Consider the following 26,392-nt stretch of genomic DNA (forward strand, 5'->3'; position numbering starts at 1 on the left):
GGGTCCCTATGTCCTCCAGCAGTCTAAGCCTATAGCAGCATAACTATAGAGATAGCTCAGGATAACCTGAGCAACTCTAACTATAAGCTTTATCAAAAAGGAAAGTTTTAAGTCTAGCCTTAAAAGTAGACAGGGTGTCTGCCTCACGGACTAAAACTGGTAGTTGGTTCCACAGGAGAGGAGCCTGATAACTAAAAGATCTGCCTCCCATTCTATTTTTAGAAATTCTAGGAACCACTAGTAAACCTGCAGATTGAGAACAAAGTGCTCTGTTAGGAACATAAGGAACAATCAGATCTCTGATGTAAGATGGTGCTGGGCCATTTAAGGCTTTATATGTGAGAAGGAGGATTTTAATTAAATTAAGATGTATAGCTGATATCACTAAATATTACATAGTAGTCACATTTATCATATCCTTCAAATTGGCCAATGCCCCAACTGATAAAATTAAAGAAAAAATATTAAAAATTAAATTTGCAACTCACCATTTTTTTTGTTTTTTTTTATCATCGCTATTTGCATTAGATCTACATTAATAGCAATTTGTCACATTACCAAACAATATGATAAATTACCACTCCTAATTGGCCGGCTGTCTAAGCAGCAGCCCCATCTCTGCCCTGTGAAAATGAGCAGATGGGAAATATCTACCAAGAAGTGCCTTCCCCATGAAGCACCTACCTTGACTGTGCTGCACCTGCACTGTAAATAAACACCCACTTTTTCCAGTCAGGGGGGCTTTGTTCAGCCTTCAGAAGTGGCATGTTATGTCATGAAATGTGCAGCACCCCGTAGGAAAGAGGGGGCTTGATTAACAAATTAATACTCTGAAGTGCTAAAGGCATTATTTCACCAAACATATAACTAAAGTTGACTTTCAAATCTTAGAAAAGCCTTATAGCAGAACTTTAAAATACAGAATAAGCAGTACTGGGCGCAATAAATACAAAGGAAAATAAAAATAAGACTAGAAAAAGCAATTAAGAAGAGATAGTTTTAAAAAGCAGTGAGTATATGAAAGGTTTTTAAGCCTGTTTGGAATAACGTCTTAGTCTGTGGGGGCGATTTTTTTTGTAGCTGAGAGGCAGCACAGAAAAAGGGAGGTGGAAATGGTGGGTGATGGTGGATGAAGCAGGGACAGTGAAGATTGAGGAGAACTTTTGACAAATAAGATGCCACATTAAGTGAAAAATTAGTGGGGAGATTTTAGGAAACCAGTGAAATAAAGGAAGAAGGTGGTATCTTTATGTTTAAGGGCTTTCATCAGGTATGACTATGAGTTTGATAATAAAGTGACGGAAAGCCTGACGCTTCACGAGCTTCTCCTGCGCTGAAGACATGAGGGCAGTTCATCATATTAGTTTCTGTAATTTTAGATGTTTTTTGTTCTTTTTTGTAATTCAGACCAGTTGATGATGGTTTCCATGTTTCTATCAGTGAAAGTCAGGGTGGAAAACCTCTACTAGTGTTATTCTGTGGGTGAGGAGACCTTTTGGTCTGATGTGTAAAGCTTGGCTTCAGGGAGGGGATATCGGCTTCTTCTCTGCAGCCTCACTACTATATCAACTTTCTAGTCATTTCTGAGGTCAGAGCTTTCTCGTTAATCTTTCGACCACATTGCAGATGCAATTCCAGCTCCTGAAAAGAGATTTCCCAGCTTGTGCATTATCCACGGCTGTTGTGTCAGGGTTAAGGATACTTGTTAGATGCTAATAATTGCATCAGAGTTGGCAGATTTCAGATAATGCTAAGCTCTAAAAAAAAAAAAACCCTGATCAATAATCCAATCTTAACAGTCCTGTCTTGTAAAAGGTAGAGGCTTGTTGTTATTTCAAGCACGTCTCAGTGAGCAGAGACCAGGACAGACAAAGAGCTGAATGACGAGCCTTGGCAAAGCGGGATCTCATCAGCTACTGAGGCCCAGCGAGACGTTTGAATTCCCACGCTTTCTGAGGCTGCACGCTCCCATTCTTTACATCTAACTCACCCTCACAGAGGCTGTAAACTGGGTTTTATTCAGCATAAACATTGGCACCAAATAGAAAAATATATATATATATTTTAACTTCAATAAATTATGTTTTGACGTTTAAAGGGATGAAAGAGGTCTCTGCTGATAAAGCCAAAGGAGAAAATTAAATTTTCCCTGCCCACCTCTCTGTAGGCTGCGTTAACTGCTACTAAATCCAACATACAATTAAGTTATCTGTAAAAATATTGGCTTGTGAAACCTTTAATGAGTTTCCATAGCTGCTGTAGAGATAAAAACCCAAACAAATTCTTTATTGATCTGTTTGTCTGTGTTGCAACAGATTTAATTTGACGATGAAAGGATGCTGTGCAGAAGCACCTTCAGGTGAAATGCATGTTGCCCTGCAGCTTAACTGAAAATGTTCAGTTTTCAGAGTGTTGTGCATGGATGTGGAGTAGACAAACATTTATTTAGTAAATCAGAAAAACAAATAGCTTGTTTTCTGTACTAATTAGATTTACTTCTCTGTTTCAGGGCAGGTGAACCAACATAACCCCATGAGTTTGAGTTGGGTGAGTAAAACTGGGCTGCATGTTTAACTTGTGTGTCCAAGAATCACGCATTCACACACAAACCTGGTCTGCTGGATGGGAAGTGGTGAGGATCAGAGGGTTCATGCATGAACAACTGTTTCAAACACACAAACGGGGTGAGAGCCTCAGCTGAGAGTCACTGAGAGGCTGCTTTGTTTCTAGAGCCAACTATCGTCTGGGTTCATCCCTCCTCTCTGAATACTAAACATCTCACTGCTGTTATCGGTTCGCCTGGAAACTGAAACTTGCTCCAACGTGTGTGTGTGTGTGTGTGTGTGTGTGTGTGTGTGTGTGTGTGTGTGTGTGTGTGTGTGTGTGTGTGTGTGTGTGTGTATGTGTTGCTGTGCAGCTCAGACTGGTTAACCAACTGTTCCCTACAGCTTTGTGGGGTTTTAAAGATGCATCGATTGCAATTTTCTTCGCCAGTTTCAATTTACGAATTTTGAAAAGCTCAGACTTTCAGATTCTAATTTCTCTTTAAATGTAACCAAAAAAAAAATCTAATTTTCCTTTGAATTAAACTTTTTATAATAGTTAAAGCAAACATGTCCTGTAATTTTGTTTTAAAATGTCCTCTTACATTTTACTTCTGTAATAATTGTTGTGCAGAGGAACATCAGCCTCAAATTAACTTTCCATGTGCAATCAGCATGGCTTCTCTGGTGAAACTATTTTGTATTCTTTGGTACTCAGAAGTTTGTTTTTGGATTTTCTAGATAGAAATCATAATTGTGGTAGTGAAAGATTCATATGCAGTATTTAACTTGGCTGCTGTTAAAACAATGTGTTGGAAGAAAACTTTGCATAATTAGTAAAATTCCAAGGGAGAATGTTAACAATGACCACGACCTCCAGAATAATGTTCTTTGGACCCATTAGAACAACATTATATTTATTGGACACTAGAAAAGAGGAAAGTTATAGTGTTTCTGTAAAAAAGAAGTTCATACTAAAGGTAAAACACAGAGGTTGAAGTGTCATGGTTTGGGGATGCTTTGCTGCAGGAGGACCTGACCACCTTAATATCATATAATTATCCACCATTAAAACTGACATGTATCAGAGGGCGCTTGAAGAAAATGTGAGTCTGTTTGTAATGTTCAATTCAGTTTGTTTTAAAATTCAGTCTGAAAAATTGGCTAGAATGCTCAGATATGCTATCACTGACTGTAGCTGTGCCACTCTAACACCAGATATCAGGGGTAGGCCATCACTTCTCAGCTATAAATAAACTGTTTTTGTTCCTTTTTTGGGGGGATTTTAATTGTTCAGTTGAGATTAAATGGATGTGATGGAAATATTTTGGGTTAAAATATTGCAGGAAATAGTAACAACGCAGCTTTGCAGCAAGAAGTTCCAGGCTTTGAATCCATGGCTTTGGTTTTTCTGCATCGAGTTTGTAGGGATGGGTTCTATCTGGGTACTTTAGTCTATTTTAATAGTCCAGAAATGTTACCCTGCAAAGTCATGTGGAATAGGTCGATTGAGCATTTGTTTTGAAGAAACCAAAATATTTAGTTGGTTTTTCTTTTTTATACGAAATGCCATCTGTGTTGCTTTTATAGACTGATCTTCAAGTTTTACTTTTTTTGATTTCTATTAACTACCTGATTCCTTCCTTCCTTCCTTCCTTCCTTCCTTCCTTCCTTCCTTCCTTCCTTCCTTCCTTCCTTCCTTCCTTCCTTCCTTCCTTCCTTCCTTCCTTCCTTCCTTCCTTCCTTCCTTCCTTCCTTCCTTCCTTCCTTCCTTCCTTCCTTCCTTCCTTCCTTCCTTCCTTCCTGTGATGATCTTTAATACCCGGCTGAATCCCACCAACAGCTTCATTAACATTTTATTGCTCCTGTTGTATTTCATTTTATAACAGTAATTATCAGTGGGAAACACATCTTCATGGCATATCTGCGTGTTTCAGTCTCAGTGTTTATTTCCTGCATGATAAATGAAGCTCCTTTTTTGTTCTGTCAGGGTTGTTAATGTAAAGAAGTTGAGCCAATTTGATTTAAAAAGGTACCATAAACAGCAGGCATTGAAAAAAACAGATGAACCATCAAGAACCAACACAACATCCATGAGGGATACATTAGAATTAATTGAATAAAAGCTCACATAAAAATCTTAAAAGCACTGCCAATGTGAAGATTATTAAAAGAAAACACCTTACTCAGTGTATACTGGGTCAAAACTAAAGAGAGTCTTACAGGGAGGTTTACTAATTTGCCTTATTACCCCAGAGTCTGCTGCATCCTCCATCTACAGCTGGTCTCTAGATGCAACAAACACACAAAAAAAAAGAAGTGAAAACATGCTGCGAACATATAACTGAGGCTAACGCACAAAACAAAAGGAACAAAAAAATGCAACATGTTACAAAAGAAATGAAATAAAATTGAAAATAAAGAAAAGCTACGAACTAGCTCCACATCAAACAGGTGTTCTAGACCATAAGGGGAAGCCAATCATCAACTCATAAGGAATGATCAGAGAAATTAAGGCTCTGTTCAAAAGATTTGCGAGTTTTAAAACACCTGCAAATTTCTTTGCACACACAGAGCACATATTCAAAGAAGGAGCAAAGTGATTTGGGAGGGAAACTCAGTGGATTTTTGTGTTTTCATAACTAGACAGATCATATGCTAATCAACAAAGTACACAAAAATTTGAGTGGAGGATATGCTAATGTCAATATTTACCACATTCATAGAGATTTTTTAAAATCTGATTTTAAAATGCAGCCAAGTGTGTAATATGAGTTATAGCAAAATCTGATGAGTCCATATTCTCCTACTTATTGAATTCACATAATTCCCAATTACACAGATATGCAGACAGTTTTTCCCAGGTGAGGTCACATCTCCCTGGAAGCCAATAGCAAAAATCCGATGCAGTACATCTTTTTTTTTTACCTGAGGGGGGCGATAGGGAGGCAGTTTAGACACGAGCAAGTTTCAACTCGCGCATCATTTTGTCAAAATAATGCCTGGGATTATTTTGGGATTATAGACTATATAATAACTATAACTATAAGATAAATATATATAGATTTCATCAGCAGATTCATCCGATTGGTTTGATGAAAACAAATTATCACTCAATGTGGCTAAAACATCATGTATCTTTTTTTTGTTATTGCAAATTAGATGTGGATATCCAGTTGTCTTTAAATGGACTAATTTAGAAAAAGTGTCTCATTTCAGATTTTTGAGTGTGACCCTGGACTAAAATTTAAGTGGAAATCCCATGTAGAGGTATTATAAAGAAATTATGTAAAAATATTGCCACCCTAAAGTACTTAAAAAAAAAAAATTGTATAGTTTTTAGGCTCTTTTATTGCACAATAATACTGCCTTATTTTATTCATTGCCCAGAAGTATGGGGAAACACATACTGTACACGACTGCTATCCAACCTTTAATTGATTTGAACTATACAATAAAAGAAATATGAATTATTAACAAAACTTATAGAAGAAAACATACAAAACAACTATTTATAAAATCAAAACTATTAAGATTACAAGATCTTATAAAATTACAAACATCCATCATAATGTATAAAACAAGATATTCTCTTTGCTTAAAACTGTAGAAAGTATGCTTCTGGTTAAAACCAATTCATCCAGTAGAGGAAAACATAACTTTACTCTCAATTTTGTCAGAATGACCCAGGAGTGGATGGGTATCTCCCTGGTTGGAGTCAAACTGTGGAATGCACTGCTCCTAAAAATAAAGAACTCCTCTTCCTTTTATCTGTTTAAAAACCAAAAACCAATGTGATTGGGAACAACTGTATCGTATACGCTTCTATAAGATATGCAACAATAAATAAATGTAACTTTGATTTTTCAAAATTTGTTTAGTCAAAACATAACCTGCCAGTGTGGCTTGAAGTTATATTGTAAATTATGCATCACACCCTCTTTTATATTTTCTTTTGTGTTTGGAGAATGATAAGTTTTGTCTTCTTTGTGGTCCTTTTCGCTAACAACATACAAGTGAATCCAATCATGAAACAATGTTAAAAAAAAGCAAATGGCATGACTGAAATAAAAATGAAAACTATTTAGGGCGGAAATCTTCAACAGGGGGTCCGTGACCCATAGGAGGTCCGAGGCAGAAGATGTCTTTCAGTCATCAATGCACACATTCAGCGACACACAGGAGCTCTTTCAAGCTGGGCACCGTTTCATTCACAACACCTGTCCCATCAACCAGGAATCAGAATCAGAAATACTTTAATAATCCCAGGGAGAAATGACTTTGGTTACACGACTCCATCTGTAATAGAGTGACTATAGGACCAGTTTGATATAACACAATTTCATACTTTATATAATTAGGGGGTCCCCGCTCCATCTCACCATCAGTTTGGGGGTCCTTGGCCTGGAAAACGTTGAAAACCCCTGATTTAGGGGTTAGCAGTCTGTATTGATTTTCAGGTGAAGTAACTAAAGCTATGTAAAATTTTCATAGTTTATTCTTGTGTCCTTCTATGTACTAACTCAGTGTTTGAATGGGTTTGTAAGAAAAATGTAAGGTAAAGCTGTGTATTAGCTATGCTACTGTAATGTATGTTAAAATCATCTGAGTTAGAGGAAGGGTAAAGATAAAATATAAGAGGGGCCCTAAGTTTGACCCTTGGTGAACATGTGATTTTGTGCTACTAACTGGCACTAAAACAAAACCTTATTTCCCTTTATCTATTCATCCAGCCCTCGTTATAGTTAGATCTTAGACACTAACCCAGTGTTTCTACAGGTTAAACTGCTGAACCTAAAGCATCCTTTCAAGCAGAAAACATTCAAATGCAGTTTCCTTTTTGTAAACAGAATGAGGCCCATCACTTTCTGTGCTTGCTCTGATAAAACGATTGAAACAAAATCGATGTTTCAACTTCAAAAGGAGATGAAAGCTCATGTATGTGTGAAAGGAAAACAAATCAGTTCCACTGGTGTGTTCTTCTGCTGTCCTTCTCATAGCTTTTGCTCTCTGATTGCAGTTCCAGGAAGACTCTTTGCTTTTTTTATGCTTTTGAACAACATAAAAAGTGCCGGATGCCTGAAATGAGTCAACCCATTAAAAATATGTCAGATTACTTGGAAATATTTTGATAGCTTTAAATTGATTGGACCAAAGTGTTTTCAGAGAAGCAATCAAACATTCACAATCTTAAAAACCACAGTTTTTTATGGTTAGATGGATTTAAATCTCTTTAAAGCTGATGTTCTCATTTTGGGACGCAGTTGGCTGTATAATGTGTTTTTAACGCGTCATTGTGTCTCAGGTTTATAGACTTTCTTAGCTGGACAAACTTCATAGCAGGGTTCATGCCTTTTAAACAGTCAGACGGTATCAGCCTGCCACATGGACATTTTTGTCCATTGAAGGTTCTATTTATGTGGTCGGATGATGCATCTGTCTCAGCTTCTGCCTGGATACAGAGGTGGGAGTAGGTGGTGGTAGGGGGGTGGGGGGGTCTGTGGGTGGGTGGTAATTGGCTTTTTGAGAGGGAACCTAAGGGGAGCTGGAGATCTCCCAGTGTGTTTGAGGAGTCACAGTGATCCATAGCGATGAGTTCAAGTGTCACTCCGTGCACGTGTGTTTGTTTAAGAGGAAATGTGTTCCTGAAACCCTCCACTCACCCACTCAGACATCGGCAATATGTGTCAGGCTTTTCTCTCAGTTAACACATCCTAATAAGGTCAGGGAACAATGCAGAAGGAAATGTTGCGTTGTATCAGCACAGCCTCATCCCCTCAGTGAAAACATGACAATATTTTTTGTACATGTGGTTTAAAAGAATACAAACAAGGACAGTCCATCTTTATAGATTTGAATATTGGAAAAACAGAAAAACTTACCCTCAAAATTAATTTGAAATCTTTATTCTATTTCTACTGTTCAAGTGTGGAGGAGCCACAGTTTAAATGATTGCTTTACAGACACTGGAGGCTTATGCAGTAGATAAATAATTCTCTATATAAGCTATTAGTTAGTTATAACATGTTATGTGGTTCTTTATCTTGCAGAATTGCTCCCACTTACATTTTTAAAATGGAAAACCAATTAAAACCAAACTACAGCAGTAGATCGGTTCAATAAATTAAAAAGAGATACCGGTATTCCCAAATGGACTGAAAGGTTTTGAATATATAGGATATTGATAGACAAAGAAGATTTTTAATCTTAAATGAAAATATTTATATATCGTTTGGACCTGATTGCATCTCTCAGTGACTGATGCCATGTTTAGGGTTAAAGGCAGCCTGTCTTTCACTTATAGACTGCTAGAGATGTTACCAGTCCCCTGTGACCTTGATGGAGAAGCAACAGAAGAAGTCGTTTATTCTACCAACAGTCAAAAATCTGATTAAATCCATATTAGTTGATGATTATTTGAAGAATCTATTGAAGAATTAATCTAATGAATCTTTTCAGACCTACTTTTTACTTTATCACCAATTAGGTTGTTATTTTATTAATATCTTCTTAACTAAATATCTGTGATGTTATTTCTCCTCCTATCCAGAAAAGAGAAAAATAAAACTTCACTTTTTTTATTTATCAGTTAAAATGGAAAAATCACTAATTAACTAATTAAAATTGTTGTTTACACTGTCACGTGGTAGATATTTATGAACATTGGTTATTTCTCAGTTCTTTAGGAATTGTCCAGGATTTGTGAAGGTTTCTTAAGTTTAATATTTCTGGGTTTTTTTTCAGTTGTGTTCATTCCTGTAACTAAACATTTTTACTTTGTATTTTATTTGGCTCTTTTAATCCCAAGGGGAGGATTTTTAGGCTCTTCTTCACTGATTTGTTAACCTGTCAGTCTTCAAGAGATAATTTTTCACATGTTTTTTTACATTTTTTCTTTTTATGATCAGGCACAGCAAATTGAACTAAATCTTTATGGAAAATGGTCAAAGCCAAAGTAAAATATCAGGTTGAGAAGTATGATGTCTGTTTCCAGGGGTTCAGATCCTCCTGTGGATCTTTAAATGTGTGATTAACACCCAGCCGTACATACATGTACACAGATAAAGCCCATCCCCGTAGTTGGTCTTTAAGATGAAACAGCCGATGTGTGTGTTTGCCGCGGGCCTCCTGCTCCGGCTCATGAAGGTGACGGGTGAGGTGGGGCGTGATAGCAGGGAGCGGAGGCGGTGGTATTGGAATATGTGCTGGACATGCACTCATGCTGCAATGAGGGAAGTATTGGCTGGTATCGAGGGAAGGTAGGGCCTCTGTAATTATAAAGGGCGACTTTGGTAGGGAGATGGATGGATCTTATTTGCACAGAGACAGCCAGCAGAGGAATGAAGGAACAGGTGGGAGAGAGATATCGAGAAATGCTCAGCATGTCTGTGTTGGTTTGCTGGGTTTTTCAGTATCAATGAAACAAGCGTCCTTTATGTATTAGATTAGGCTAATTGTAAAGTCAAACAGCTTATTTCCACTTAACTGTAACGTGGTTGGGTGTGATGTGGCAGCTGCCGCTCTGCAACTGGAACATAAACAAATTAAAAAGAGAAATAATCTGCCTCTTTTGGGATTTGGCACCACTTTGAAGTTAAGCTGCTATGATGAAACTTTTTTTGAATTATGTGTTTTCTAATTTCACAAAAAAAAAGCTAACCACCACAAGGAACCTTAAATGGATGCTTTGCTTTTTGTTTTCTTTCACAATCTTTGGATTGTCCTTCCTTTGGTTCTTTTTAATGGTGTATATCATAGTCCAGCTTCTGCCTGATCACAAAACCTGTGTGACAAAAATCAAGTCACAGGAATCTGTGATGCAAAGTACCCAGTTAAATGGTTTAACTATAGGGTATTATTGGTGCTATATAATTTGCAGGATCACAGGCTGCGTCTTCCTTCCTTCCATTTTTTCATGCTATGGGAGTTCATGTGCCAAGGAAAGATGGCGGCTAACAGCCAGATGGATCAGACCTTTGAGGCTATGAATAACCACTTTTTTTGCAACAATTATAACCCCAAAGAAGGAAGATGAACCTGTGAGCAAGTGAGCCTGCGAGCCTGCGCTCAGGGAGCAAATATTTTAAATAGGAATCCTCTCTAGGCATTTGCAGATCTCACACAGCAGAATCGTTGCAAAAGTCACGTGTGCAAAGAGAGCCAATCGTACCGCTTGACTTGTAACCAATGATTTGTCTGTATTTCTGGGTGTTTAAAGGAATAGTACACCCAAAACATGATTAGCCTTCATTTTCTACTCACCCCCATGCTGAACAACACTCTGGAGTACTTTTTTGATATCTCAAATGCATCTGGAGATCTGGGAGGCTTCTTGCTGTCTGCTGACATTCAAATAATGGAGGTCTATGGTGCCCGAGACAGAAAGGTCCATAAAAGTCCACAAAAAACGTGTCAATATTCCTCCATACTGCTCGTCCAATGTAATCCAAGTGTCCTGAGTGGGTAGCGTCCAGAATTTACTCGAAACGAAGTCATTTAGAATGTTTTTAGAGCATAAACACTAGTGTATAGGATTTCCTAAAAGCGCGTTCACGAGTCTACGGAAACCGCGGCAGACCAAACCAGACGAAAGTGCGCATTCAGCTCGGCAAAGAACTCATGCTCTTCCTCAACACTGAAGTCCTCAGACATTTTTCTTTCGTTGTTTCTTTCTTTGCACAGGTAAACAGCACATTTCTTCTTCTACGCTTGCATTATCGGCAGAGCAGACGCTGAATGCGCACTTTCGTCTGGTTTGGTCTGCCGCGGTTTCCGTAGACTCGTGAACGCGCTTTTAGGAAATACTATACACTACTGTTTATGCTCTAAAAACATTCTAAATGACTTCGTTTCGAGTAAATTATGGACGCTACCCACTCAGGACACTTGGAATACATTGGACGAGCAGTATGGAGGAATATTGACACGTTTTTTGTGGACTTTTATGGACCTTTCTGTCTCGGGCACCATAGACCTCCATTATTTGAATGTCAGCAGACAGCAAGAAGCCTCTCAGATCTCCAGATGCATTTGAGATATCAAAAAAGTACTCCAGAGTGTTGTTCAGCATAGGGGTGAGTAGAAAATTAAGGCTAATCATGTTTTGGGTGTACTATTCCTTTAAGCCAAAATACTTCAGACTTAAGTGACTCTGTTTGCTAACAGACTGATCTAAACATTTGTAGATCTAATCACACATCTGCAAATTTTAGTTCACATTTGCAAATCTTAGCACACATTTGTAGATCAGAATATAGATTTTTTGATTTTTTTTACACATTTGCAAATTGGATTATACACAAGTTATTTAACATATTTGAAGATTTTTGTACAGACACAAAAATCTCCTCACACATTTTCAAATCCTAGTGCAACCACACAAATTGAGATACAGACACAACTCTCCGCAAACATTTGCAAATAATATTGCAACAATAATGCCCTCATACTTAACATATATTTATTATATCACAACAAAGACAAAAAAAATAACAAATAACAAAACCACAAGAAAAACAGTGACGCCTTGTTCTGTGTTCATGAAGAAACTTTTATGAAGAAACTTTTCTCACAGAAAGTTTGTCCTTAAGCCTTGCATGGAAATGTTTTTTAATTTCATTCCCACTGACATCCTGACCATTACCACCCCCTCCTGCTCTGTTACCCACGGCTGCAATATTTGTAACCAATCCCACCTGCACCCACCACTTTAATAGATGCACTGTGTGATCCAACAAACATATAACCACCGAATGCTTTATTGCAGATGAACAAGATCAGTATAATTATAATGTATTAAAAAATAATTTATACCCATTGAATCACACATTTTCTGGCAAACGGAGGCAAGTAACCAACAACAACAGATCTGCACAGTAGAATCATGAATATATGAATAAAATATCAATTTAAAAAATCACAAACAAAAAACCAGATAAAGCTCAGCAGAAAAAAAAACTAAAGATAAGTACTAATTTCCATCGTTACAGCAACCCATGGATCTGATATTGTGCATAATATCTAATGATCTCATTTTTAACATCATCATGTTACTTTATGCTCACATAATCTTACCTGCACAAATTAAGGAAAAATACACTTATTTTACTCATATTTAGATTAGTTGTTGCAGTTTCTAAACAGAGAACAAGGGAACAATTATTGCTTTACACCAGGAAGTCATTAAAGGAATTGGCTCTGTTACTGAGACCTGACCACATTCAACAGAGAGAATGGAACAAACTGGACCTGTAAGTTCCACAGATACATATTTGATTTGCTTGGATAAAGGCAAATAAATTGATTCCTCTGCCATCATATAAAATCTTTACCTGCACAGTGTACTGCATATCTCTATGATTATAGAAAACATTCAGAGTAATTTCTCTTGTGGCAAAAGTTCCTGTTTTAATTGGGAAGTGAATAAAAAAAACAAAAAGAGCCCTACATTGATGAGAGGTGATTGTTGTGTTAGCACTAGTTTATCATCCCTCATATTTGTTGTGTGAAGCTGATGCAGAGCAGAAACTTTGAAGTCGTAGAGAAAGGGCTATTCCAACTGTTGCAGTTTTGAATTCTCCCGAGTGGGGCACGACTTTACAAGAGTGAATAAAGTGAATGTGATTGGTCGTTTATCAATGGGGCGGGATTGTTGTGGCAAACCAGTTAGATTTTTTCCAGTTTGTCGGAAGCATCTTGCTAACCAGTTAGCAACTTAGTGCTAGTAGGTTCCCAATGGGAAATTCATTTGGGACCAAGCAGCACTAATTTGGTAACTTAGAAACGACACTGTCAAGGAACGCTATGGACAGTGGAAACATGCAAGAGGAGGAGAGTTTTGTGTCGGAGGTCGTGGATGAGTCTCCTCCGTTAAACATTTTTTTATTTAGAGGAGGAAAGTGGGGACGAAGATGTTGTGGAAGAGGACGCCAGGGCAGCAGAAGCTTGGTTTGGTGTAGAAGGCTTACAGCCGTACATGTTTGAACCCTTGCCTCGCAACGCTGCCAGTTCTGTTAGCTCTACGCCTGCTGAAGACACAGACGTCCATCCCCAAGAACACTGGGACGGAACTCAATGGGAAAGGAAATGATTCTTATTTCTTATTTCAACTGTCGCGTGTATTAGCTGCTACATATGAATCAAGATGCTATGACCGAAAAAATTTGATTGACAGATGACTGTTGATATATGATTGGCCGAATTTAGGTGTACAGGCTGATGTATAACTCACTTGCTTGCATAAAATAACGAAAAAAACCCACAGATTTTAAGACAGACATTTTTTTTTTAATAGAAAGGTTCTAAATTTTGGGACAATATTGTCTGATAAAAAGTACATTTATATACATGTTTAAGCCAGAATGATTTAACCTTTAGATAGGATTTCACTATGATTTTAAAGGCGCACCATGTAACTTGTGGTCACTCGGGGTGCTAGACTTGTAAGTCTCCTGTTTAGCTCTCCGAGTGGCCACAAGTGCCACAGCACTGTCGCAAAAGTCAACAGCCAGAAAGCCTCCCGTGTCTTGTGATTGGGGGCCACACTAGGCACCTAGGTTCAGCAGGAGGGTGTGAGAAATGCTGTTGCTTTCTGGAGAGCAACCTCTGGGCAATCTTAGCCTCTTAGAAGATTTAAAAGTTTTCTCTGCCTCAACCGCCACTAGTCGTTGATCAGCCAGAAAAAATAGTAGGGCTAAAGCCTTAGCTCTATGACTAGATAGGAAAATAAATATGTTCTTCCAGGTCATATGACTTGACGAACGAGGGTGCGTCTTCTCCCAACGTACACAGTCGGTATTTCAAGAGTGGGCCCGCTTGTAGCATTGATAGTGTCAAGCTCTGTATATTGGCCTGAGGAATAAAATAACTCACATGCATATACTATTTAGGTCACAAAGTCCACGGTGTGCCTTTAACCGGTTTCCAATTTTAAAAAGTGTTCCTTATGTGCTTGATACACACTCATTTAAATCAAACACTGAGAAAAATTTTACATTGGTTTTCCATTTTTATTCATTTCCTCTACTGTCACATATACTCTTGCTGTATAGGCAGAGTCAGGCTACAAATTAGCTGCTTATCACCTGTCCTCTGAACACTTTCTGTTAGCTATGCATTCACTGACTGGCTCAGGCATTAATGCAGGTTTTGTAGCCTAAAAGCTATGAAAGGACGTGGAGCTTTGAAGAACCTTTCCTCATATTACATTTATTAAGAAGTATACACGACACGTCACGTCTCTTATATTAATGTCCTTTAGCAAAGCTTCTGCCTCAAGCTTAGATGGCCTTTAATGAGGTTGGATACACACAAACATAAACAAGTGTCAGGCTTACACAAGAGAAATACATTAAACAGGGAGGGACATTTTTTAGTGCAGCCATCCATCAAAGAAATGTGCCCATGCATTCACCACATGCACATATTTTCCATGCAGAATGTAATCATGGTGCAGATATGGATTATGAGGTGGTTTTAAGCTTCATGCCTTATTAGAGAGCCATGTCTGGTTCAGTCTTAACAACACTGTCGCTCTGATGGAGCACAGAGCTGCTTATTGTTTTTTCAATTAAGAGGCGACGACTGATTGGCTGGATGTTTTATAAGAAAAAGCAGCTGGTGGCAAAACCGGTTTACTGCAAAACAGGTCGTACTTTCTCCACACATGGATGTTTTACTTTTCATCAAGTTAGATTTAAAAAAAAAAATCTAAACAAGAAAACTCTGCACACTTTTTAAACAGTTTTATGTTTTTTATTTCATAACAAACTGTAGTGAGTAGTCACTTTGCCTGCATGGCGGCTCAGATAATAACGCTCCTATGTTGTAGCAGAAGGTTCAGGGGTTCAATCCTGTTCTGCAGTAGCAGGTGTATGAAATTTGGGGCCCAAGGCGGAGGCAGGCCTAAGGCCCTCTGAAATGAGAAGACACATGAAACAACAGGCAGGGATGGGCACAAATACATCACAATGTATTTCCAAATAAAATACCAAATACCTTGAAAATTTATCAAAATAAACTACAAAATACAGCAGACAAAAAATTTATCAAAATAAAATACTGTTTTTGTATTTTCAAAATACTACAAAATACTTCATTCTAAGAGCCTTTTTCTTCTATCCCTTCTCATGTACAGTGGGGCAAAAAAGTATTTAGTCAGCCACCAATAGTACAAGTTCTCCCACTTAAAAAGATGAGAGAGGCCGGTAATTTTCATCATAGATATACCTCAACTATGAGAGACAAAATGAGAAAAAAAAAATCCAGAAAATCACATTGTCTGATTTTTAAAGAATTTATTTGCAAAATATGGTGGAAAATAAGTATTTGGTCAATAACAAAAGTTCATCTCAATACTTTGTTATTTACCCTTTGTTGGCAATGACAGAGATCAAACGTTTTCTGTAAGTCTTCACAAGGTTTTCACACACTGTTGCTGGTATTTTGGCCCATTCCTCCATGCAGATCTCCTCTAGAGCAGTGATGTTCTGGGGCTGTCGCTGGGCAACACAGACTTTCAACTCCCTCCAAAGATTTTCTATGGGGTTGAGATCTGGAGACTGGCTAGGCCACTCCAGGACCTTGAAATGCTTCTTACGAAGCCACTCCTTCGTTACCCGGGCGGTGTGTTTGGGATCATTGTCATGCTGAAAGACCCAGCTACGTTTCATCTTCAATGCCCTTGCTAATGGAAGGAGGTTTTCACTCAAAATTTGACGATAAATGGCCCCATTCATTCTTTCCTTCACACGGATCAGTCGTCCTGGTACCTTAGCAGAAAAACAGCCCCAAAGCATGATGTTTCCACTCCCATGCTTCACTGTAGGTATGGTGCTCTTTGGATGCAACTCAGCATTCTCTCTCCTCCTAACACGACGAGTAGAGTTTTTACCAAAAAGTTCTATTTTGGTTTCATCTGACCATATGATATTCTCCCAGTCATCGTCTGGATCATCCAAATGCTCTCTAGCAAACTTGAGACGGGCCTTGACATGTACTGGCTTAAGCAGGGGGACACGTCTGGCACTGCAGGATTTGAGTCCCTGGCGGCGTAGTGTGTTACTGATGGTAGCCCTTGTTACTTTGGTCCCAGCTCTCTGCAGGTCATTTACTAGGTCCCCCCGTGTGGTTCTGGGATTTTTACTCACCGTTCTTGTGATCATTTTGACCCCACGGGGTGAGATCTTGTGTGGAGCCCCAGATCGAGGAAGATTATCAGTGGTCTTGTATGTTTTCCATTTTCTAATAATTGATCCCACAGTTGATTTCTTCACACCAAGCTGTTTACCTATTGCAGATTCAGACTTCCCAGCCTGGTGCAGGTCTATAATTTTGTTTCGGGTGTCCTTTGACAGCTCTCTAGTTTTGGCCATGGTGGAGTTTAGAGTGTGACTGTTTGAGGTTTTGGACAGGTGTCTTTTATACTGATAACAGGTTCAAACAGGTGCCATTAATGAAGGTAACGAGTGGAGGACAGAGGAGCCTCTTACAGAAGAAGTTACAGGTCTGTGAGAGCCAGAAATCTTGCTTGTTTGTAACTGACCAAATACTTATTTTCCACCATATTTTGCAAATAAATTCTTTAAAAATCAGACAATGTGATTTTCTGGATTTTTTTTCTCATTTTGTCTCTCATAGTTGAGGTATATCTATGATGAAAATTACCGGCCTCTCTCATCTTTTTAAGTGGGAGAACTTGCACTATTGGTGGCTGACTAAATACTTTTTTGCCCCACTGTACACTCTCTGGAAAAACATCTGAAAGCGAGAGACTCCTTCTATAATCAATCAACAGATATGATGACCACTCATGTTAGACACCCCAATATAAACTTCTGCCCTGAGAAATGTTCAGTAACTCTACGAGCCCTTCCTTAAGTATACTTATTTACTCTGTTGGTGGAATAGATTGTCCACAAAGAATCAATGACAATAACTCAAAGACAAGCAATCCAAATGAATTTAGAGATTTAAACTGGTGAGCATTTTAACATTCTATGTGATTTAACACCATCAGTGCAACAGTGCACAACCTTGATCAATGTAAATACCAAAATAAGTAAAAATAAAAAAAAAATTAAACAGACAGACATTTTAGCAAAATACACAAGCTTTATGGATTTTAACCTTTGTCCTTTTTACCTTTATTCTCCTCTTTAATTTTCCTCTTTTTTACCCACACTTCCTCTCCTTTTTTCCTTTTCTCATCGTGTCCAGTTTTCTTGTCCTCATCTCTGTGTTTGTTTTTGTTCCTTTTTGTCTGAGCATTTTTATTTTCTCCCTTTTGTCCCAAAATTCTCAATTAGATTAGACTTGAAGTCTTAGCCTCAGGAAATCCTGCAATTACGACATTCATATCCACTGACTTACGAACTAGGGCCGTCCCAATCTGATATTTAAAAAAATGGTCTATCTGCCAGAAAATGAATATGGAAATATATCTGTATGCATTTAAAATAGTTTATCTAATTCTTTGGAAAATGAAATGGGACAGTTGCTTTTATACCTGATGTTAAATCTTGTTCTTTAATTGTTCTCTAATATTATTTGATCAAGCCTTTGCTAGCATTCCACAAAATGAAATAAGTAATAAAAGTATCTATGATTCATGCTGATATGGTATCAGGTTAATATCAGTCAATACTTTGAAGCTATAAAATTAGAATTGTATTAGAAATGACCAATGTTTATCATTAAAACGCCTTAGAAAGACCCCAAAGCCGGAAGTTTTTTTCTGGAAATTCAGCACAAAAAACCCCGAAAAACTAAAAATAAACACCTTAATGATTAATTTTTATCCACTGTAGCAAAAATTTTCTGTCTGCAATGGAACACTTTCAGCTGTTTTAATACTGTTCCTAGCTGCTCCTAATCAGAAACTAGCTTTTAGTAACTTTAAGTGCAACTTTCTGCTTTCCCCTTTTTTTCCCTGTCCCACTGGAGTAGCTTCTTTTCATCTTTTTCTTGTTTGCCCTCTTGGGGGGGTCTGCAGTGAAGAATAAAGGAATGCTTTCTGATTGCATTTTAGTGAAGGAATTTTATTGAAGAACATAAATAATGTGCATAAATAAGTAATAGCTATATTAACAATACATGTAATTTCTTCTAATTCTGCCTAATGGTATCTCCCTAAGCTATGAGTGTGTGAGGATGCCCTCTGTACAGGGTGCCGAAAATGGGCATCAGCCCCCATGGCGCCCCAGCATGGAAAAGCTGGAAGACGGATGGATCAATAATTTTATTATACTAATTGAAATTTCCAACTGTGCAATTCCATTTTTCCAATCTTAACTTCCACAAAAATGTTTTAAAACATTCTCTTCCTCCTTAAATCAAAAATCAAACTCCTGCATTCAGTCATACTGGGTGTTAAATATATTTCAAAACAACATCTTGGGAAATCATAAAAAGGATAAGTCCCACAAGGCAATTCACACTGTTGATCAGGATCTTTAGTTTTGTGGTACAAAATATTTTGCTGCAAGAGACTAAGAGCCAAAATTTTACTCCCTGATGTGCTCTGATCCATCCCCCCAAAAAAAACAAGATTTATGTTTTATACAATAAAACTAAGATCCTTGAGCTGCTCTTTGGTATTATTGGCTCTGGTCAGAGCTGCATGGTCAGTGAAGGAAGAAACTAGAAGTGACGTCTGCAGAGTTAAATCATCAGGTCCTGCTGGGGTTTTATATCTTTATGGTAGGAGTCAGTGTGATGGCTTTATTCTTCAGTTTTATAACAGATGACAGACACAAAAACAGGGCGACGGTTGTAAAGGACTCAAATACAGGAAGGCATGAGGCAGAAATAGAGCAAGAATAAAAATGTCTGATAAAACTTAAAACAAATGATAGTAAAATTCACAAAAACTAAAACAATTCAGGCACATGAAAGGAAGATGGAGGGCTGCTTTACCTGCATGGACAGAGAAAGTCTGAGCATTATAAACCAGCAGTGACCAAAACCTCCAGAGGTTTCCAGCCTGCTCCTTAAGGCCTATTGCCCTGCATGGTTTAGGTTTTTCCCTGCCTCCAAACCAACTGCCTCCAACCAATTGTTGGAGCCTTTTAAGAATTAGATTTTGCTAAATTATTAATGTTACGGATATAAGGTTATGTATAGATCTATTGTTATTTATTTATTATATTTGACCCTCCTTGTTAGACTGCTTCCTGCTGTGATTACCAAACAGAAACAGCTGCTGTTGTTGAACTGATTGTTTGGTGAAGGAGAGAGGAGGGAAACTGTTTTTCTATGACCAATTGACGTTTATATTTACATTTTTTTTGTATGTCAACACAAAGATTTTTTTTCTGTTATTTTTTATAGGCAAAGAAAACACTTTTTTAAACCAGAAAACTCTCCGCGAGTGCTTTTTATTTTTGAGTGAGTCGAAAACCTCCTACTGTAAAAACTACTCTCTCACTTTTTTGAGTTTTGCTACTTATTAGGTTGCAAGAGTAGCAGTAACATCAATACTTTTCCAATTCCTTCAGGTGTGTAAAAGTAAAGGACAGTGGGTCCCGAGGACAGGAATGAAATCCTGTGAAAGAAAGAAAGGGGATTTACTGTGGAAAAACAAAATTGATTAATAAAACAGATGATGAGTGAAATCAGAGAACAGAGACAACAGACGACAAAGAGAGCAAAATTAGGAATATGAAAGCCTTAAAACCCATCAGGAAACTGAAAAACAAGAAACAAAAAGTAAAGAGAACAAAGCACAGAAAGGGCAAGATAAGACAGGAAGCTAGAAACAAGCTTTTGTGTTTACGATTATGCATTTAGCAGACGCTTTTATCCAAAGCTTTCTACAAAGGAGACAAAATTCTACAGTTATCATCATATGACTTTTATTGTTTGTTGATTTTAATTTAGATTCTGAAGAGAGAAACCATTAGGATGTCCAGATTGTGTGACAGAACCAACGGCCTCCCTGGACAGACAGCTGTTGAAGATGTAGAGAAAGTCCTCTGATCTCTAAACCTGCTGGATCTCAAAGGGCAACTTTATAAACAAAATTTACTTTCAGTAGTTTAACTGCAACTTACTTTTAATTCTACTTGTGTAATTCCAAAGTGTCAATAATTTTACTTGAGGCCAAATTTGCAGCTTCTCTTCCTTACATCAATAACTTGCTAGATAAAAAAAAAGGCTTTTCTGGCCCAGAATGCAGCAGAGAGATACACACATACAACTACAGTTAAAATGAGACAGAAGTTTGTTTTCTGGGTGTGCCGTTACCTACTATGGCTGGAGATGGATAAGGTTTAATGCAGAGAAACTTGACCGTTCTGCACAGAGTCCTAACTTCAACCTTATATATATTAAAAAAAAACACCTTCAGTATGAAATAGATCAGAACTTTGAATATCTCAACCCAATGATAAACAGCACAGTTATTTTTTTTTTTTTTTGCTGGCAGTCTGGATCCCTCTACTACTTAAATCATAGATATAGAATAAATGTTAAATTTCATATGCATGTATAAGCAGATGACCAAATCGTTTTGGCAGTATTTGTACTAATTGCTGGTTTATACATTTTACACTCTGAAAAGATTATGCATTTCTTTTAGTATCTATCTTTTCTATATATTTAATTTGTATTTTACAAATTAAAATACTATAATTTGTAAACAACTTTGTATTTTTGTCTAATTTTTTTTATTTTTTCAAATATTTAACAAATGCTGCCATTAGCTAATCAGTATTTGAGCAGCCCTGTTCCTCTCTTTATTCTTACTTGTCATTTTTTGAATGTTTTTTTTTTTATTTTTACTTGAGTAAAGATATGTTATAGTACTGGTACTCCTGCTTACTCTACCCAGACCTTTTAAAATTACTGTCTTGCAAATATTTTCTCAGACAAAACACTGGATTTAGAAACCCATATGGGGGAAGAAAACTGTTTCAACCGATCAGAGATACTCAGCTTTGTTCTTTGAAACTGCGCTCCTGTAGGTGGTGTTCTGCTATCAGATGCTGATCTGCTCCCAGATCGGGAAGCTTTTAGAGCAAAACCCTGGCAGGTAAAACCCTGAATGCCCCTGAATTATCTAGTGCTGGAGTCTTCAACGTTTTCCAGGCCAAGGACCCCCAAACTGATGGTGAGATGGAGCAGGGTGTTGGGAGCTGGAGAAATTCCACCTTTCTCTAGCAGAGTCCGCCGTGGATCCTCTGAGGGAGCCTCCTGCACAGCTGCAGCTCATCTAGATCATCAGAGGATCCACTACTTAAGCTGTCTTCAGACCTTGCCTCAACGCCGCAGTGTTGTTCCAGTTGGTCAGCGCTTAAGCCTAGATCCTCAGAGTAAATCTATGACTTTGGAATCCAGCTTGGATTCTAACCCCTGTGTCTGTTTTCCAGGAGACCTGTGCCTCCTCTGTGAAAGCTCTGGAAGAGCTAACCTGCCGAGCCGACCCTCTGAGCCAAACCCGAAGATTCACAGAGAACCTCCAAGCAGCTCTGGATTTGAGCTGTGTAACCCTAAGCCAAGGTCTGTTCTAAGTAGACGTGAGACGCTGAAGCAGCTACAGACTCTGCTGATGAACTCTTCTCCAGAACCAATAGTGACTCTCCCAAAGCTAACCTCAAGAACCCTCATGGTACTATCAGTAGACTTCTGGAAATCAAACCTCTGTTGGCAACGCTAACTGAACTGTCTCTCACGCAGACTCCGGTGAACCAGAATCCACGCCCCGAACCTGAACCAGAATATTCAGTGTGTTTGTGCAAAATAAAACTGTTAAACTTTCATCCTTGTGTCCGTCAGTGGTGTTCTGCATACTTGGGTCGCTTTCAGTGAACCCATCATGACACAGGGACCCCCTAATTATATATATTGTATGAAATTGTGTTATATCAAACTGGTCCTATAGTCACTCTATTACAGATGGAGTCATGTAACCAAAGTAATTTCTCCCTGGGATTATTAAAGTATTTCTGATTCTGATTCCTGGTTGATGGGACAGGTGTTGTGAATGAAACGGTGCCCAGCTTGAAAGAGCTCCTGTGTGTCGCTGAATGTGTGCATTGATGACTGAAAGACGTCCTCTGCCTCCATTTATCTGTTTACTACAGTGTGTTGAATTCATGTTAATGTGGATTTAAAGACATTTCAATTAGTGGAAAAAATGCAGGGAGGAATATAAAAAAAAAGTGTAATCACCCAAAACTTTTAAGTCCCCCATGCAGTCCCCCCACGGACCCCCTTGGGGTTGCGGACCCCCTGTTGAAGACCTTCTATCGAGTGGATCCAGACCCAGCACAGAAGGGCTCTACAACAACCTATTTGCTTTTATTCTGCAAATAAAGCAACTTGCACACCACATATCTAGAGCGTTTTTGATGCTCTTAATACGCCTCTGACTTTATAGTTGAGACACGTTTGATCTGAACGCATCATATGGTAAAGAAAATTGTTTAATTGAATCAAATCAGAGTCAAAGACGTCATCAGTCATTTTCAGGGTCTTTTACATCAACATGAAGATCCTTGATATTGATGCATGTTAAAGCTGTATCTTTAGAAATCACAAACTATCAATGAAGCACACCCACATGGATTAGAAAGCTGTGTTTCTCATTCCAGTAGAATGTAGAACAGCTTGTACAGCGCACAGAGAGATATTTCATTTTGGATCAAGGTAATATTTAAATGAAAATTCACCAGAGCACATTTTTATCTCTGTTCGTATCAGAGAAAAGGCTAAAGTAGTGCCTCCAAAGAGGATTTTTTTAATAAAAACAAGCTAGTCATGTCATGATGGGTATCAGGGAGGCCCAATATGCAGAACACTGACGACACGGATGGAAAGTTTAACAGAGTTTATTGGCAAATTCACACATATAATAAAGACTGATGCAATGGTTCTGGGCTGGGACCGGTTCACTGGCGTCTGTGAGAAAGACAGTTTGGTTAGCGAAGGCCTGGTTGAGACTTGACTGATTGTGTTCAGGTTTGTACCTTGATGAAACGTAGAGGAGGCTTTGGGAGCGGAACTGTTGGGTCCGGAGAAAGCTTGGGTTGGCAGAGTCCTTAAGCTGTTTCAGCGTCTTACTTCTAAAGGCTGTTTTGACCTTGGCTTGTGTTTCCAGCTCGGTATCCAGAGCTGCTAGGAAATCCAGAGAGTGAGTCCTCAGGTTTGGCTCGGAGGGCTGGCTCGGCAGGTTAAGCTCTTCCAGAGCTTGACAGGAGAAAGAACAGGAAACCTGGAAGCAGAGACAAAAGGGTTAGAATCCAGGTTGGACTCAAAGGAGACTTGGTTCACTAGGGATCTATGGTTTAGGTGCTAACCAACTGATTAAGACACTGCGGCGTCGAGGCAAGGTCTGAAGGCAGCTTAAGTAGTCCAGGTCCTCCAGATGAGATCATCAGCTGCAGGTGTGCAGAGCAGCTCAGCAGGGAGGATCCAGGGCGGACTCTGCTGGAGAAAAGGTGTATTTCTCCAGCTCCCAACAGTACCCCCCCCCTCAACGACCGCCCCTTGGCGGTGCGGAAGAGGTAGACGGGAGGGAACGCTCATACTCCTCGATGAGAGAAGGGTCGAGGATGTATGAACCAGGAACCCATTGTCGGTCCTCCGGACCGTAGCCCTCCCAGTCGACGAGGTACTGCCAACCGCGACCTCGCCGACGGGAGTCCACGATCCGGCGAACGGTGAAGGCCGGATGTCCATCGACTTCCAGAGCGGGTGGAGGGGAGTCGGATTGAGGGCAAATGGGACTAGAGATGACTGGTTTAACCTGGGAGACGTGGAACGTAGGGTGAATCCTGAGTGTTGGGGGAAGTTGAAGACGGACGGCGGAGGGGTTGATGACTCGAGTGATCTTGTATGGGCCAATGAATCTCGGGGATAATTTGCGGGACATCCCCTTGATGGGTGGACAGCCAGACCTCCTGGCCGACCTTGTACTCGGGGGCTGGACGTCTCTTGGGGTCAGTGAACCTCTTAGAGGACTCAGAGGAACGGTTGAGTGCTTGGATGGTCTCTCTCCAAACACGCTGGCAACGACGGATGTGGTGATTGACAGTCTTCACCGATATCTCTCTCTCGTCAGCATGGAAGAGAGGTGGTTGGTAGCCGTAGCTAACTTGGAAGGGAGACTGACCGGTAGATGCAGACTTGAGTGAGTTATGGGCGTATTCTATCCAGGTGAGATATTGACTCCAATCGGTGGGATTATTGGAGGTGAGACAGCGGAGGGTGGATTCGAGGTGTTGGTTCATCCTCTCAGTTTGACCATTTGACTGGGGATGATAGCCAGAAGTTAGTGACACTTTACAATTTAGAGCAGAACAGAAAGCCTTCCAAACCTGTGAGACAAATTGGGGACCACGATCTGAGAGGATGTCCTGGGGAATACCATGGAGGCGAAAGACGTGCTTGATCAGCAACTGGGCGGTTTGATAGGCCGTAGGAAGCTTTCTGAGAGGGATCAGATGACAAGATTTGGAGAAACGATCTACGATGGTTAAAATAGTTGACATACCTCGAGACTCTGGGAGACCAGTGACGAAATCGATGGCAATATGGGACCAAGGACGTGAGGGCACAGGGAGCGGTTGCAGCAAACCGGAGGGTGGCTGATGAGAGGCTTTGTTCCGTGCACAGGTGGAGCAGGCAGACACATATTCCTTTACATCTCGATGCAAAGTGGGCCACCAAAACCGTCTTGAGATCAGTGAAACTGTTCGGCTGACTCCCGGATGAGCAGAGAATCTTGCCGAATGCATCCAATGAATGAGACGAGACCTAACAGACGAGGGGACATAGGTACGGTTAGGTGGTCCATTACCTGGGTCAGGTTCTGTGGCCAGGGCAGCGTTGATTAAATCTGTTATCTCCCAAGTGACCATTCCAACGGTACATGAGGCAGGGAGGACAGGTTGGGGTGACTCAGGTTGATCCACAGCGTAGAGACGAGAGAGAGAATCGGGCTTGGTGTTCTTAGATCCAGGTCTGTAGGAGATAATGAGATTAAAACGTGAAAAGAAGAGAGACCACCTTGACTGTCGAGGAGTAGCTTGTTTAGCGGACTGGATGTAGGCGAGATTCTTGTGGTCAGTCCACACCAGGACTGGATGCTCTGCTCCTCAGAGCCAGTGTCTCCACTCTTCCAAAGCCAACTTAATGGCCAAAAGTTCTCGGTCCCCAACGTCGTAGTTGTGTTCTGCGGGAGAGAGTTCACGGGAAAAGAAGGCACAGGGATGGATTCGTTGATCAGAGTCGAGTTTCTGAGACAAAACTGCCCCTACACCGGAGTCAGAAGCATCAACCTCTAGGATAAACTGCTTAGATGGATCTGGTTGGATTAGGACTGGAGCTCTGGAAAACAAGGTTTTGAGTTTGTCAAAAGCTGCTTGTGCCTCGGGGGACCATCGAAAAACTCTCTTGGAAGAAGTTAATGCAGTTAATGGGAGGGCGGTTTGGCTATAATTTCTGATGAACCTCCGGTAGAAATTAGCGAAGCCCAAAAATCTTTGTAGCTGCTTACGGCTTTCTGGAACGGGCCATTCTAAAACAGCTTTTATCTTCTCTTCAGAAGGCTTAACCTGCCCGCCCTCGAGCTCAAACCCCAAAAAGGTAACTGAAGATTGGTGAAACTCACATATTTCAGCCTTTACAAAAAGTTTATTCTCTAGAAGTCTCTGAAGAACCAGGCGGACATGTCTCTTATGTTCAGATAGATTCTTGGAGTAGATCAGGATATCATCAATGTATACAAATACAAATACATTGAGAAAGTTTCTGAGAACGTCGTTCACTAGGGCCTGAAAACATGCGGGGGCATTTGTTAAGCCGAAAGGCATGACCAAATACTCGAACTGGCCCAAAGGAGTCTTAAA

At 39.5% G+C, this 26,392-nt stretch overlaps 1 protein-coding gene across 4 annotated transcripts in view; it reads left to right on the top strand.

The window, feature by feature from the left end:
* Nucleotides 1-26,392, top strand: part of slc8a2b (solute carrier family 8 member 2b) — a 224,316-nt gene that overhangs the window by 66,934 nt on the left and 130,990 nt on the right. For 2 of the 4 annotated variants that reach the window (XM_038284868.1, XM_038284870.1), the window contains exon 2: nucleotides 2,510-2,547. The gene's annotated coding sequence lies outside the window, so the exon portion shown is untranslated. The remainder of the gene's footprint in view (nucleotides 1-2,509; nucleotides 2,548-26,392) is intronic. The other 2 variants (XM_038284869.1, XM_038284871.1) reach the window with 1 other exon arrangement.

This window comes from Cyprinodon tularosa, unplaced genomic scaffold, assembly GCF_016077235.1.
Source record: "Cyprinodon tularosa strain WSP-4 unplaced genomic scaffold, ASM1607723v1 ctg203, whole genome shotgun sequence".
NCBI classification, from domain to species: Eukaryota; Metazoa; Chordata; class Actinopteri; order Cyprinodontiformes; family Cyprinodontidae; genus Cyprinodon; species Cyprinodon tularosa.